We start from the raw sequence: 12,031 nt of genomic DNA on the forward strand, positions 1-12,031 counted from the left end.
GCAGGAGGACACATCACTGGAGCCCAGTGATAGCCCTGGGGGTGGGCAGACTTTCCTAGCGCTCAGAATCGCTGTTTGAAAGGCCGGTTTCTGGGAAACAGAGGCCCCAGCAGCTTCGTGAGGTGCAAAGTGGTCTGATGCCCAGTGATGAAAATAGAGCTGATTATTCAAACAAAGCTGCTGGAGGTGGCCAGCCAAGGCCCTGGTGAGGCTGGGGCCCAGCATCCTCTGATTTTGGAGTGCAGACAGGAGAGCAGGAACCCCCATTCGAGCTGGGCCCTAAGGATGTCCAGATGGCCCACTTCCAGAACCCAGGGAGTGGCTGATTCCGTCCTGCCAGGCCAGGAAGTAGGTGCCCAGAGAGCCATCCCAGGTGGAAAGGGTCCCCAGGTGGTCACGCACTGGCCCTGTCCTGCCGCAATTCATCTCATCTGGTACAGGCTACGTGCTTCTTCTTGGAAGTCACTAGAAGAAGGTGTCTCCACCTTGAGCCAGGGCGCTGAGGCTCCAGCCCTAATCAGTTACGGGGAGAAGCCTCTTTATTTGAGAACTGCCCCCCCACCAACAGGCTGGGGCTGGGGCTCTCAGGACACCTGGCCCAGGTGCTAGCTCTTTCATAAAAGAGTCAGAGAGGCGACCGCTCAGAATCTGGGGTGGGCAGTAGACCAAATAATAGCCCCCCTATAATGTCCTATCTTCATCTTTAACACTGTGAATATGTGACCTCACATGGTAAAGGGGACTTTACAGATGTGATGAACTTAAGGACCTTGAGGTGGGAGATTCTCCCCAACGATCCCAGGGGCCCCACGGAGTCACGAGGGTCCATTTAAGAGGGAAGCGGGAGGGTCAGAATCAGAGAAGGGGAGATGGCAATGGGAGCGGAGGTCGGAATGACGTGAAGTCACAAGACCAGGGATGTGAGCACCCTCTAGAAGCTGGAAGAGGCCAGGAACAGATTCTCCCCTAGAACCTCCAGAAGGAACGTGGCCCTGCGCTCACGTTGCTGAGACTGGCTTTGGACTTCCGGCTTCCAGAACGGTAAGATAATAAATGTGTGTTTTTCAAGCCACCAAATCGGTGGAAGTTTGTTACACCAGCCACAGGAAACTCATACAGGCCCTTTCCTTGCAGGCGTCGCGTCTTAGGAAGTTGGGGAATCAGGAGGTTTTAGCCTCACTTTCATCCTGAGCTATTCTGATGTCAGTTTCAGCCACTGCTGATGAAGGAATGTCTTGTGTCAGAGTCACGCTGACATAGGTACTCAAACGACCAACGTTCGCATCTTGGTGACCTGGGACTGGAGATAGGGGGCAGGTAACAGAAGAGGGAACCCCTGCACACGCACCCCCCCCCCTTGTTAAATACGCCTGCTACATGCCAGCCCCTTCTTGGGTGTCTTCATGCACGGTCTCAGGCAGCCTCACCAGGACCTTGGGAATAGGTGTCATTCACCCCATTTACCAGATGAGAAAACGCGTGTGAGAGCCGATGAGTAGCTTGCTTGGGGTCAGGCAGCTGGGAGATGCTGCAGGTGGGGTTAAAATCCATCTCTATCAGTCCGTCATACAGAGTGAAGAGTGAAGTAAGTCAGATAGAGAAAAACAAATACTGTATGCTAACACATATATATGGAATCTAAAAAAAAAATGGTTCTGAAGAACGTAGGGGCAGGACAGGAATAAAGACGCAGACAGAGAGTGGACTTGAGGACGTGGGGAGGGGGAAGTGTACGCTGGGATGAAGTGAGAGAGTGGCACTGACATACATACACTACGAAGTGTAAAATAGATAGCTAGTGGGAAGCAGCCGCACAGCACAGGGAGATCAGCTCGGTGCTTTGTGACCACCTAGAGGGGTGGGATAGGGAGGGTGGGAGGGAGACGCAAGAGGGAAGAGATATGGGGACATATGTATATGTATAACTGATTCACTTTGTTATACAGCGGAAACTGACACACCATTGTAAAGCAATTATACTCCAATAAAGATGTTAAAAAAAAAATCATGGCTTTTCTAATCCCTTCTGCCACTGCGTCCCCCACTTTCTTTTAGATCAAGTTTTGCTTTTTCTGGAACACGCTCACCTGCATGGAGGACCCAGACTTGCCAGGGGTCAGGGGCACATCCTGGTCTCTCCATTCAACCGCCCTCTCATCGCCAGGCAGCCAAGGAGGTGAACCGGAGCCTGGGGTACCCAACGAGCAGAAGCTGGGACACAGGTGTTATGTCACCCTTGTTCCCCCTCAAGCCTGTAGATGGAGTCCTGCGTGCTCTGGTGGCCTCTGAACTTTAATCACTCAGCTCCCTTAAGAATAGCGAGTAAGTGGACAAATGGTGTGGATAAGGTGTGGCCAGGTGTAGGTAGCCGCGCCCTGGAGGGTGGGGCCAGCACTGCAGGCTGTAGACACTGGGGCTCTGAACCATGCCCCTCCTCTTGCAGAGTGTCACCTGGCACTGTGTTCCTCATTCTGGGTCTTTGCAGGCCTTGCTGGGTGGGCGGCAGTTTCCCCTCACTCTCTGAGTCTCAGTTTCCCCACGTGAAAAGTAAAGGGGTCAGACTGACATCCAAGCCTGCCAGTCCCTCCACAGAAACAGGGCGAAGTGCCGAGGGGGCTGGGAGTGGGGCAGCCCCGCCCTCCGGCTCCGACAGTCTATGAGGTTGTTTTTTATTCTAGTCTAGTCTACTCTGTTTATTTTGTGAGCCTAAATGAGGCAGGCGACCTCTTGTTCTGCATCAGGCCGAGGCTCTGTGAGTAAGAATTTCCCTGTTACATTAAGGCCATCGATATTGATGAAATCACTGGGGAGGAAGGAAGCCTTTGTAATTTTCTCCAGTTCATTTCCTAGCATATGTAAGTCCTCAAGAAGAGAGAGAGGAAAATGCAGGAGGGCAAGTGTGTGCATTAGGGGCGCCAGCTCGGGGAGCATCCCTACACTACCGCCCACAGAACGTCTTGACAATTTTGACCGTGCCCTGGGCCACATCCAGTCTGAACAAAGCCACGCTGCCCTCTGTGATCTTCCAGCTCTCCACTGCATCTTCCCTGGCACAGACATCGTGAGACTGAACCGTAAACAGGCCCTTCCATGTAGGGCGGGCTCCTCCTGGGGCGAGGGGCCTTGGGACTGCTCCCGTGTGCGGGTTTGCAGCGTGGGGAAGGGGTGACTGGGGAAGCAGGGAGGGTCTAGTTCCTGTGGGGCTGCTCCTTGGATGGAGACGCAAGGACTGGCTGTTTCGGGCCACTGGGTCAGGAGGGGAGGCTCCCGGGCTACCCGCATTTACCCTTCTCATCCTTTGTCCTGTGTAAAAGTGATACTGGTCTCCCTAGATGGCACTGAGCTCTGGCGTGGGGGTGTGTGGGAAGAACGAGCCAAGGCTGGCCCCTGTCCCCAAGCTCCTCTGCATCCCCTCTGCTCTAGGCCGGGCTTGCCGGGCTCCTGCGCCAGTTCCCCTGGCTCTCCACTGTCCCTGCGTCCCCACCCCCTCCTCACCAGGTACCAACAGGACAAAGCCCTTCCCATCAGAGGACCCGGACCTTCCCGCTCTTGCCCGCAAGCCCCTTCCTTGTGTTTCTTCTCTCCCACTTGTCCTTCAGGTCACAGGGAAGACGTCCCTTCTCAGGGGAGCCTCCCACGGGCCTCCTGTTCTGATTTAAACTTCTGACATTTTTGTTCATCATGGGTTTTATGCTTTCATTTTGATTTTAAAATATATCGTTTTACAGTATCAGTTGGCTTGCCCACCGACTTTTTGCATCCCCTTAAATCTTGTGCCCAAGGAGAGGCGAGTGCTTCACTTTTCTTACCCGAGTCCACGGCCTCCTGAGTCGGGGAGCGGGGGGCTCTCACAGGCCCTGAGCTTGCGGGGCTGTGGGGTGGGAGGTACATCCTGCCCTGTCCTGCCTGCCTTTCCTTTCGGACTGTGAACGGCCATGGCCGCCCCTGGCTCCGTCCCCCTGGCCTGGGCAGTAATTGGCTTGCAGGCAGTGGGTGCCCTGAAAGTGCCGGTGGAGAGAGGGCCTGGCTCCAGGCTGCTGGCTGCTTGTCAGGGTCATCCAAGCTGGGCTGTGGCCTGAGCGGGGTGGGGCGGTGGGGCAGCTTGGGGAGCAGGGGAGGGTGCGGTGATTTCTGGGATATTCAAAGGAGAATGTAATAGCCGGTGTCTCTTGATACCTGCTATGATCTTCCCGGCTGAGGCCGTTCAAGGGAAAATGAGCCTCCCTCTTCTCCCAGGAGCCAGTGAGATGGTGCTCGGGGCTGTTAGCCTGAAAAACCATAAACGCAGCCATCTCCAATTTAGCCAGACTCTGCCTGAGGCCACACTGATAATAATATTATTATTATTGAAGAGATTTGCATATAGAGGAATCGTTCCCTTGATTAAAAAGAAAAAAGCAAACAACCAAGGACATCAATAGTATTTCATCCCGTGGCTGTGGATATGGGAAGGAGGGTAGTTCATGGCTCTACAGAAGGTTCTGGTGTCAGGCCTGGGACTGGGATGGTGTGAGGAGGTTGGTCCATCCTCTGCCTGCCGGGGGCTGGAGGGCACCCAGGAGAGAGTGGGCTCAGGGGGGCTCTTGGGAACACATGCTTCCTGGAAAAGAAAATGGTTGAGTGGAGAAACTCCGGGAGCCACAGCCCCGGCCAGCCCCAAGGGGAGCTGGGGGACGGATAATCATGCCTAATGTGATGGGGGCTGCAGTGGAGGGGCAGACGGAGTTTGTGTGTGAGACCAAGTCCCCTAAGGGCCAAGTGTGCATTCCCTCCTTTCTGTATCCAGGGCCTGGCCTGGAGGGCTCAGGGCTCGCTGAATGAATGAATGAATGAAGAGACGAATACATGAATGGGTGAGTGACCTGCAGAGGTTTGTGAGAGCTCCTTTCCTGGACTCTTGCTGGGAGTGTGACCCAGAAGAGGGGCCTCAGCAGAGGAGAGCAGAGTGGGTGGGGTAGAAGATGGGATTTAGAGTCAAAGACCTGAGCTGAGAGCCCTGGACCCCTAACTTGCCCCTGTGGATCCTTGAAGATGGAGTGAGAGGATGGCTGTGAAACGCAGCACTGCAGATGGTACAAACTGGTGATTCCCAAAGTTTCAGACTGTACAGATGGCAAAGTTTAACAAATGAGGAAACTCTCTCGGCAAGTTAGGAATAGAAAGAAATTATCTCAACTTGATAACAAGCATCTACAAAAAGCCTACAGCTAACATAGCATTTAATGGTTAGACTGAATGCTTTCCCCCCAGAACAGGATGCCTGCTTTCACAGTGCAGCACGGCGAGTTCAATTACAATAAGGCAAGAAAAAGCAAAGGCATACGGATCGGCCAGGAGGAAATAAAACTGTCCCTATTTGCGGATGACATGATTATCTACCTAGAGAATCCCAAGGAATCTATAAAATCTACAAAAAAAAAAATCCCCTATAAGCTAATAAGTGAGGGCATTCAAGTCACAAGATACAAGATCAACACAGAGAAAGCTATTGCATTTCTACATGTTAATAATGAACATGAGGAAACTGAAGTTAAAAACACAATAGCTCCAAAGAAAATTAAATTCTTTTTTTTTTTTTTTCTTTGCGGTACGCGGGCCTCTCACTGTTGTGGCCTCTCCCGTTGCGGAGCACAGGCTCCGGACGCGCAGGCTCAACGGCCATGGCTCACGGGCCCAGCCACTCCGCGGCATGTGGGATCTTCCCAGACCGGGGCACGAACCCGCGTCCCCTGCATCGGCAGGCGGACTCTCAACCACTGCGCCACCAGGGAAGCCCTAAATTCTTAAGCATTCACTTCACCAAACGTACACGATCCATATGCTGAAAATTACAAAATGCTGATGAACGAAATCAAAGAAGACCTAATAAATAAAGAGATGTACCCTGTTCATGCATTGGAAGACTCAACAGTGAAGATGTCAGTTCTCTCCAAATTTATCAATAGGTTGAATGCAATTCTTATCAAAATTGTAGCAATATTTTTGATAGTCATAGACAAATGTATTCTATAATTTATATGTAAAGACACAGGGTGTAGAATAGCCAAAACAAATAAAGTAGGAGAAAACACTCCACCTGATATTTACAACTAGCTATATACATACATATATATATTTATTAAGACAGTAATGTTGGAGGAGGTCTAGACACATAGATCAACAGAACATCATCTAGAACCCAGAGTTAGCCCCCCACAAATGTACTCAACTGATTTTTGACAGAGGTCCACAAGCCATTCAACGGAGGAAGAAGAATCTTTTCTACAAATGGTGCTGTAGTCATTGGACATCCAAATAAAAATTAACCTGGACCTAGACCTCACTCCTTATGCAGAAGTTAACCAAGGATGGATCATAGATTAAAATGTAAAAAGTAAAACTACAAAACTTCTAGAAAAAAACATAGGAGAAAATATTCGGGATCTAGGGCTGGGCAAAGAGTTCTAAACTAGATCCTAAAAGCACGATCCAAAACAAAAGGAAAAATGGATAAATTGGACCTCATCAAAATTAAACACTTTTAATCTGTTAAAGCCCTTTGAAGAGGACAAAAAGGCAAGCTACAGACTGGGAGAACATGTTTGCAAACCACATATTCAACAAAGGACTAGCATCGAGAATGTATAAAGAAACTTTCAAAATTCAGCAGTGAAAGCCATCAAGCAATCCAGTTAGAAAATGGGCGAAAGATGGGAATAGACGTTTCAGCAAAGATGATATACAGATGGTAAGTAAGCACATAAAAACATGTTCACCATCATTAGCTTCAAAGAAATGTAAATTAAAACCATAATGAGACATGACTACACACCTATCAGAATGGCTCAAATAAAATATAGTGACAACCTCAAACGCTGGTGAGGGAGTGGAGAAAAGGGATCCCTCACACATTGCAGGGGGAATGTAAAGCCGTACAGCCCTTCTAGAAAACAGTTTCTCATAAAACTAAACATGCAACTAACGTGCGACCCAGCAATTGTACCCTTGGGCATTTATTCCAGAGAAATAAAGACTTATGTTCCCAAAAATCCTGTACATGAAATTCACAACAGCTTTCTTTGTAGCCCCCCAAATGGAAACACCCAGATGTCCTTCAATGGGGTGAATGGTTAAACAGTGGTACCTCCACACCGTGGAATATTACTCAGCCACAGAAAAGAGTGAACTATCGATACACGCAACCGTATGAACGAATTTCTAGTCAGTATCTTGACTGCAGCGGTGGCTATACAAATATGTATGTGATAAAATGGTACAGAACTAAACAGACACGTGGGCATGAGAATAAGAACAAGTTTAGCCAGAAGGCTGAGTAAGATCGGTGGGTTGTATCATGTCACTTTTCTCAGGATGCACCAGCGTTTTGCGAAGTATTACTGTTGGAGGACACTAGCTAAAGGGTAAATTGGTTCTCTCTGTATTATTTCTTCCAACTGCCTGTGAATCTACAAAGATCTCAATAACAATTTTCAACTAAAGAGGAGGGAACTGCTGGGACGTTGTCTTTTAATTTTGCCAAATAAGTCATGAAAAAATAATCACCCCATCTACTGTCACCGTACTTTCAAAAGAGAAAGGGCATTTTAAGTGTACAATAAAAAAGTAGGAAGGTCTTAGGATAAAAGATGGTCTTTGCAAAATGAACATTTAGCTTATGAAAAGCTCACCACATTTTTCGTATTTCTCTCATTTCTCCAAGGACTGATAAGAACTTCATCCTAAGCGATAAAAGATTGGCAAGCTTTTATTAGTGGGAACCACTAATATTAAGTGCTGGCTAGTCAGACATGATTCTTGGGAAGGTGCTGAGCGTGTGTGCACGCGTGCACGTGTGTGCCTTTGTCTGGAGGGGATTTTGCAGTCTCCTCCTGGGTTCAGGATAGGTTGTTTTGGGTACAGAACAGGATGCTCTGGAAGGTTCTATGGACACCTGGGGAATCAGGGGCGAGGAAGTTGTGAGGGCCTTCCTTAGGTTGGAGGTGTGGGACACCGGCAGCTTCCTTCCATGTTCGCTATTAAGATGCACAGGCTGCGTGGGTCCTTGGGTCATCAGAGTGGGAGCCCAGGACAGCAGGGACCAGCCAGGTGAGGGGCCAGTGCCCTGTGAGATGCCCCCGCTGTCCTGGGCCGATCACTGCTCCCCATGGGCTTCTCTCTCGCTGCAGGGAGAAGCACCTCTTTCAGCTAAACCCTCATTGTGGCGGGTCGCCCCGTGGCCCCCGTGATGGATGGATGGGTGATACTGGAATCCCAGGCGATGCCCTGCTCACCTCGCCTCCTGGCCAAGAAACTCTCACTCAGCACTTCCGAGAAAGGCCTCACCCTGGTGCCTGGCCACTCACTGAATAACTCTCAGCTCCAAGTTATTCCATTTGGTCAGGAATTAGATTTCGCCCAGCCAGCTCCAGGCACCACGTTAACAGAACTGTGCAGAGAGTTCTGGCGGAGTTCACTGTCAGCCTGCATCTGCTCCAGGTAGGCTGACAGACCCCAGCCCCGTGTGCCGGCCACACGTCCTTTGAACGCAGGGGTTGCCCATGCTGGAAATTTCTTTGTTGTGTGGCTGAGAGGAATCACAGGGGCTGAAGTGCCGGAGAGACCTGCATCTCACCATCCTCAAGCGGGGTGATGGGCAGGCAGGATGACAGTGGTGAGGACTGAGGTGTCCTCGACCAGCAAGGGGCCCACTTTCACACTGCGCTACAAAACAGTCACCGTGGGGGGAGTGATTGTGTTTGGCCCAGAGCCCCAGACCCAAAGCTGGAGCTGGGCATGTTTCTTAAACACAAACATGTGTCCCTTCATCCAAGCAAGTGGCCTTGCCATGAATTCATCCATCTGTCCGTCCATCCATCCATCCATCCATCCTCCATCACCTAGTACATCCCAGGCACTGGGAGGGAATCCATCAGAATAATTAAAGCTCAGAGTTGGAACTAGACTGCTTGGGTTCGAATCCCAGTTCCACCACCTACTAGCTGTGAACTTACATAAATCACTCAACCTCTCAGTGCCTCAGTTTCCTAAACTGTGACATAGAGAAAGCAATGGTATGACCCCCTCACGGCGTTTCAAAAATGACGTGATGTAATGCGGGTAAGGAGTTTAACACAATGCACGGGAGAATAAGCCCTCAAAGAAGGTTAAAAACAAACAAACATGACCTGCATCAGATGCTGGGACACAGAGAAGACAAGTTGCTGTCTGGGCCCTAAATAAATCTATGGTCAGTTAACATCCAGCAAGAGCACAGGACAGAGGTTTCTGAACTCGTGTGTGGGAGGATTTGAAAGGCTGACCCCATAGGACCCAGGTGGGCCCTGGACTCTGCTTTTCTAACAATAAGCTTCTGATGTAACGGTCTATGGACCCCACGAGAGCCTGGGAGGGGTGGGTTCAGGGCTCCTACCCAGAGTGGACTCTCAGTTTTGGGGTGATTGTTGACAAAAAAAGGAGGAAGAAGAGGAGGAGGGAGGCGGTCCAGGCAGGGGGCTGCAGCCTGAGAGGCAGCCTGGTGCTGTCGGGGAGCCGCAGGGGGGTCTGTGCGCCCAGAGCCCTGTGTTCCTGGTGACACAGCCAGGGTGCTGGCGGGGGGCACCGGGAGTCCGCAAAGGGTGGAGGGCTCTATGTGGGAGTAGCTTTTTCTCCCATAGGCCGAGGGGCCTCTGCAGACTTCTGGGTGGGGAATGGCATGAAGTGGTTTGTGTTGGACAGGTCACCACTCAGGGCACTGTGGGCGGTGGAGCAGAGAAGGACAAAGGACACTGACGTCCCCGAGATGAGCAGGAGAAGACGCCAGCAGCTAAGGGCAGGGGTGGGAAAGCCGGGGAGGGCAGGGCCCTGCAGATGGTGGCCGCGGCAGCCGGGGGGTTTACGAGACAACCGACAGGGGTGAGCTGTGCAGGGTGTGGTGAGAGCGGGGGCGGAGGAGGCGCAGGTGGGAGGGGAGGGCGGGCCGATCCTGAGCTCAGCGTCACCCCCCCTCCCCCACCGAGTGGGGTGGGCGGGGTCAGGGGCGGCTCGAGGCTGGAGATGGAGGTTTGGGCATCAGGGGCCCAGGTCCTGGGGGTGATCCAGGTGGCTCAGGTCGGTGTACAGTGTGGCAGGGACAAGGAAGGTCCCCGGCTGAGGAACATACAAGGGAGATTCACAAAGCCGGGAATAAGGCTACCTGTAGCCACGAGGATCCCCGGACTCCTCGACGGGGCTTCCAGGCTGCCCTGCGCACGAGGCCTCCGGGTGTGTGGGGTTCCCTCTGCCCGGCGCCCCGGGGAGGTGGCCGGGCGGGAGAGCCGCCCGTAGAACTGCGTGTCCCGAGACCTACCTGAAGGGGGCCTGCCCCTCCCGCCTCCCCCAGCCCCTGCCCAGCTGTCAAGGCCACAAGAAGACATGTGTCTCCTCCCCAAAGTCCTCGCCAGCACCAAGTGCCGCACAGTACCGGGACACCTCTGGCATCTCACCTGGCAAATGAGCTGCTGATGATTTGAGAAGACTTCTAATTAGAGCATCTGTTTATGATCTCAGCTTCAGCTGCATATTAACATTGTTCTCCCCTCTCTTCCTTACCTGGGGCAGGCTGTCTGGTGTGGCAGGTGAGCAGGGGGTAAGCCGGGAGGTTTCCTTGGGGACCACCTGCCTCTGGTGGGGGAGGCGGGGCGGCCCCTGGCCCCTCCCCTCAGCACCTGGCCCCGCCCCTCGCCCAGAGCTGGCAGGCATCCAGCAGTTATTTCCAGAGCACTTAATAGGGGTGTGGCCAAATTCGCCCTCAGAAGGGAGATTAGTGTTCGCCAGGCTCCTTCTGCCCACAGGATGTGATGGGTACCCGCGAATCTTCATTATGACATTTGGCTTCTAGAGAGTGATGGGCACATTCCGTTTCAGAAAGAGTCAACTAAATGGAGCTGTAAGACACACCGTCCTCACCAGGGGCAGAGGCTGGCTCCTCCTCCAGACCCAGCTCTGGGGGGGCAAAGGGCCCACCTCCTCTAGGGCAGGTGAGAGGGACCAGACCCAGCTCTGGGGGGGGGCAAAGGGCCCATCTCCTCTAGGGCAGGGGAGAGGGACCAGACCCAGCTCTGGGGGGGCAAAGGGCCCATCTCCTCTAGGGCAGGGGAGAGGGACCAGACCCAGCTCTGGGGGGGCAAAGGGCCCACCTCCTCTAGGGCAGGGGAGAGGGACCAGACCCAGCTCTGGGGGGGCAAAGGGCCCACCTCCTCTAGGGCAGGGGAGAGGGACCAGACCCAGCTCTGGGTGGGCAAAGGGCCCATCTCCTCTAGGGCAGGGGAGAGGGACCAGACCCAGCTCTGGGTGGGCAAAGGGCCCACCTCCTCTAGGGCAGGTGAGAGGGACCAGACCCAGCTCTGGGGGGGCAAAGGGCCCACCTCCTCTAGGGCAGGGGAGAGGGACCAGACCCAGCTCTGGGTGGGCAAAGGGCCCATCTCCTCTAGGGCAGGGGAGAGGGACCAGACCCAGCTCTGGGGGGGCAAAGGGCCCACCTCCTCTAGGGCCGGGGAGAGGGACCAGGCTCCCCGCCCACCAGGCTGCCCAACCTCATGCTCTGTTCACTTAGCTGACTTCTACAGGGCAGGCTGGGGGTGCCCGTCCCACAGGCAGCTGCCCTACAGGGACTTCACCTGCTTGGACCCCTCCACTCTCGCACCCCCGTCACCCAGAGCTGGGGCTGTCGCTTGGGCTCCTGATGAAGTTGGTGAGGATGAGGGTCAGACCCAGAAGGGACAGGCCCGTGGAGAGGGGAGAAGAGGCAAAATGAAGAACGAGGGGGCTCAGCCTCTGCGTGGTCCAGCCTCTCAGGTCCTCTGGAGGGGCTGCTCCCAGAGGTCTGCCGGGCTAACGGCTGGCTTTAATTTCCAGGCATTTTTTTTTCAAATTGCATAAGAAAGAGAGTCTGCAATCAGCCGGGAACTGCTGAAGGCTCTTCCTAAATATACCCTGGCTCCCTTTGCCCGCCCAAATGACTTCTCAGCCCCCCAGAGAAGCTTCTCTGTGTCCTCAGCCCTCTTCTCCAGATCAG

General features: G+C 53.0%; 1 protein-coding gene across 1 annotated transcript in view; it reads right to left on the minus strand.

Annotated features, from left to right (window-relative positions):
• Positions 1 to 12,031, minus strand: part of CAMTA1 (calmodulin binding transcription activator 1) — a gene marked incomplete at its 3' end in the record, with an annotated part of 887,568 nt that overhangs the window by 199,416 nt on the left and 676,121 nt on the right.

Source organism: Leucopleurus acutus, assembly GCF_964270905.1.
Source record: "Leucopleurus acutus genome assembly, chromosome: 2".
In the NCBI taxonomy this organism is placed as follows: Eukaryota; Metazoa; Chordata; class Mammalia; order Artiodactyla; family Delphinidae; genus Leucopleurus; species Leucopleurus acutus.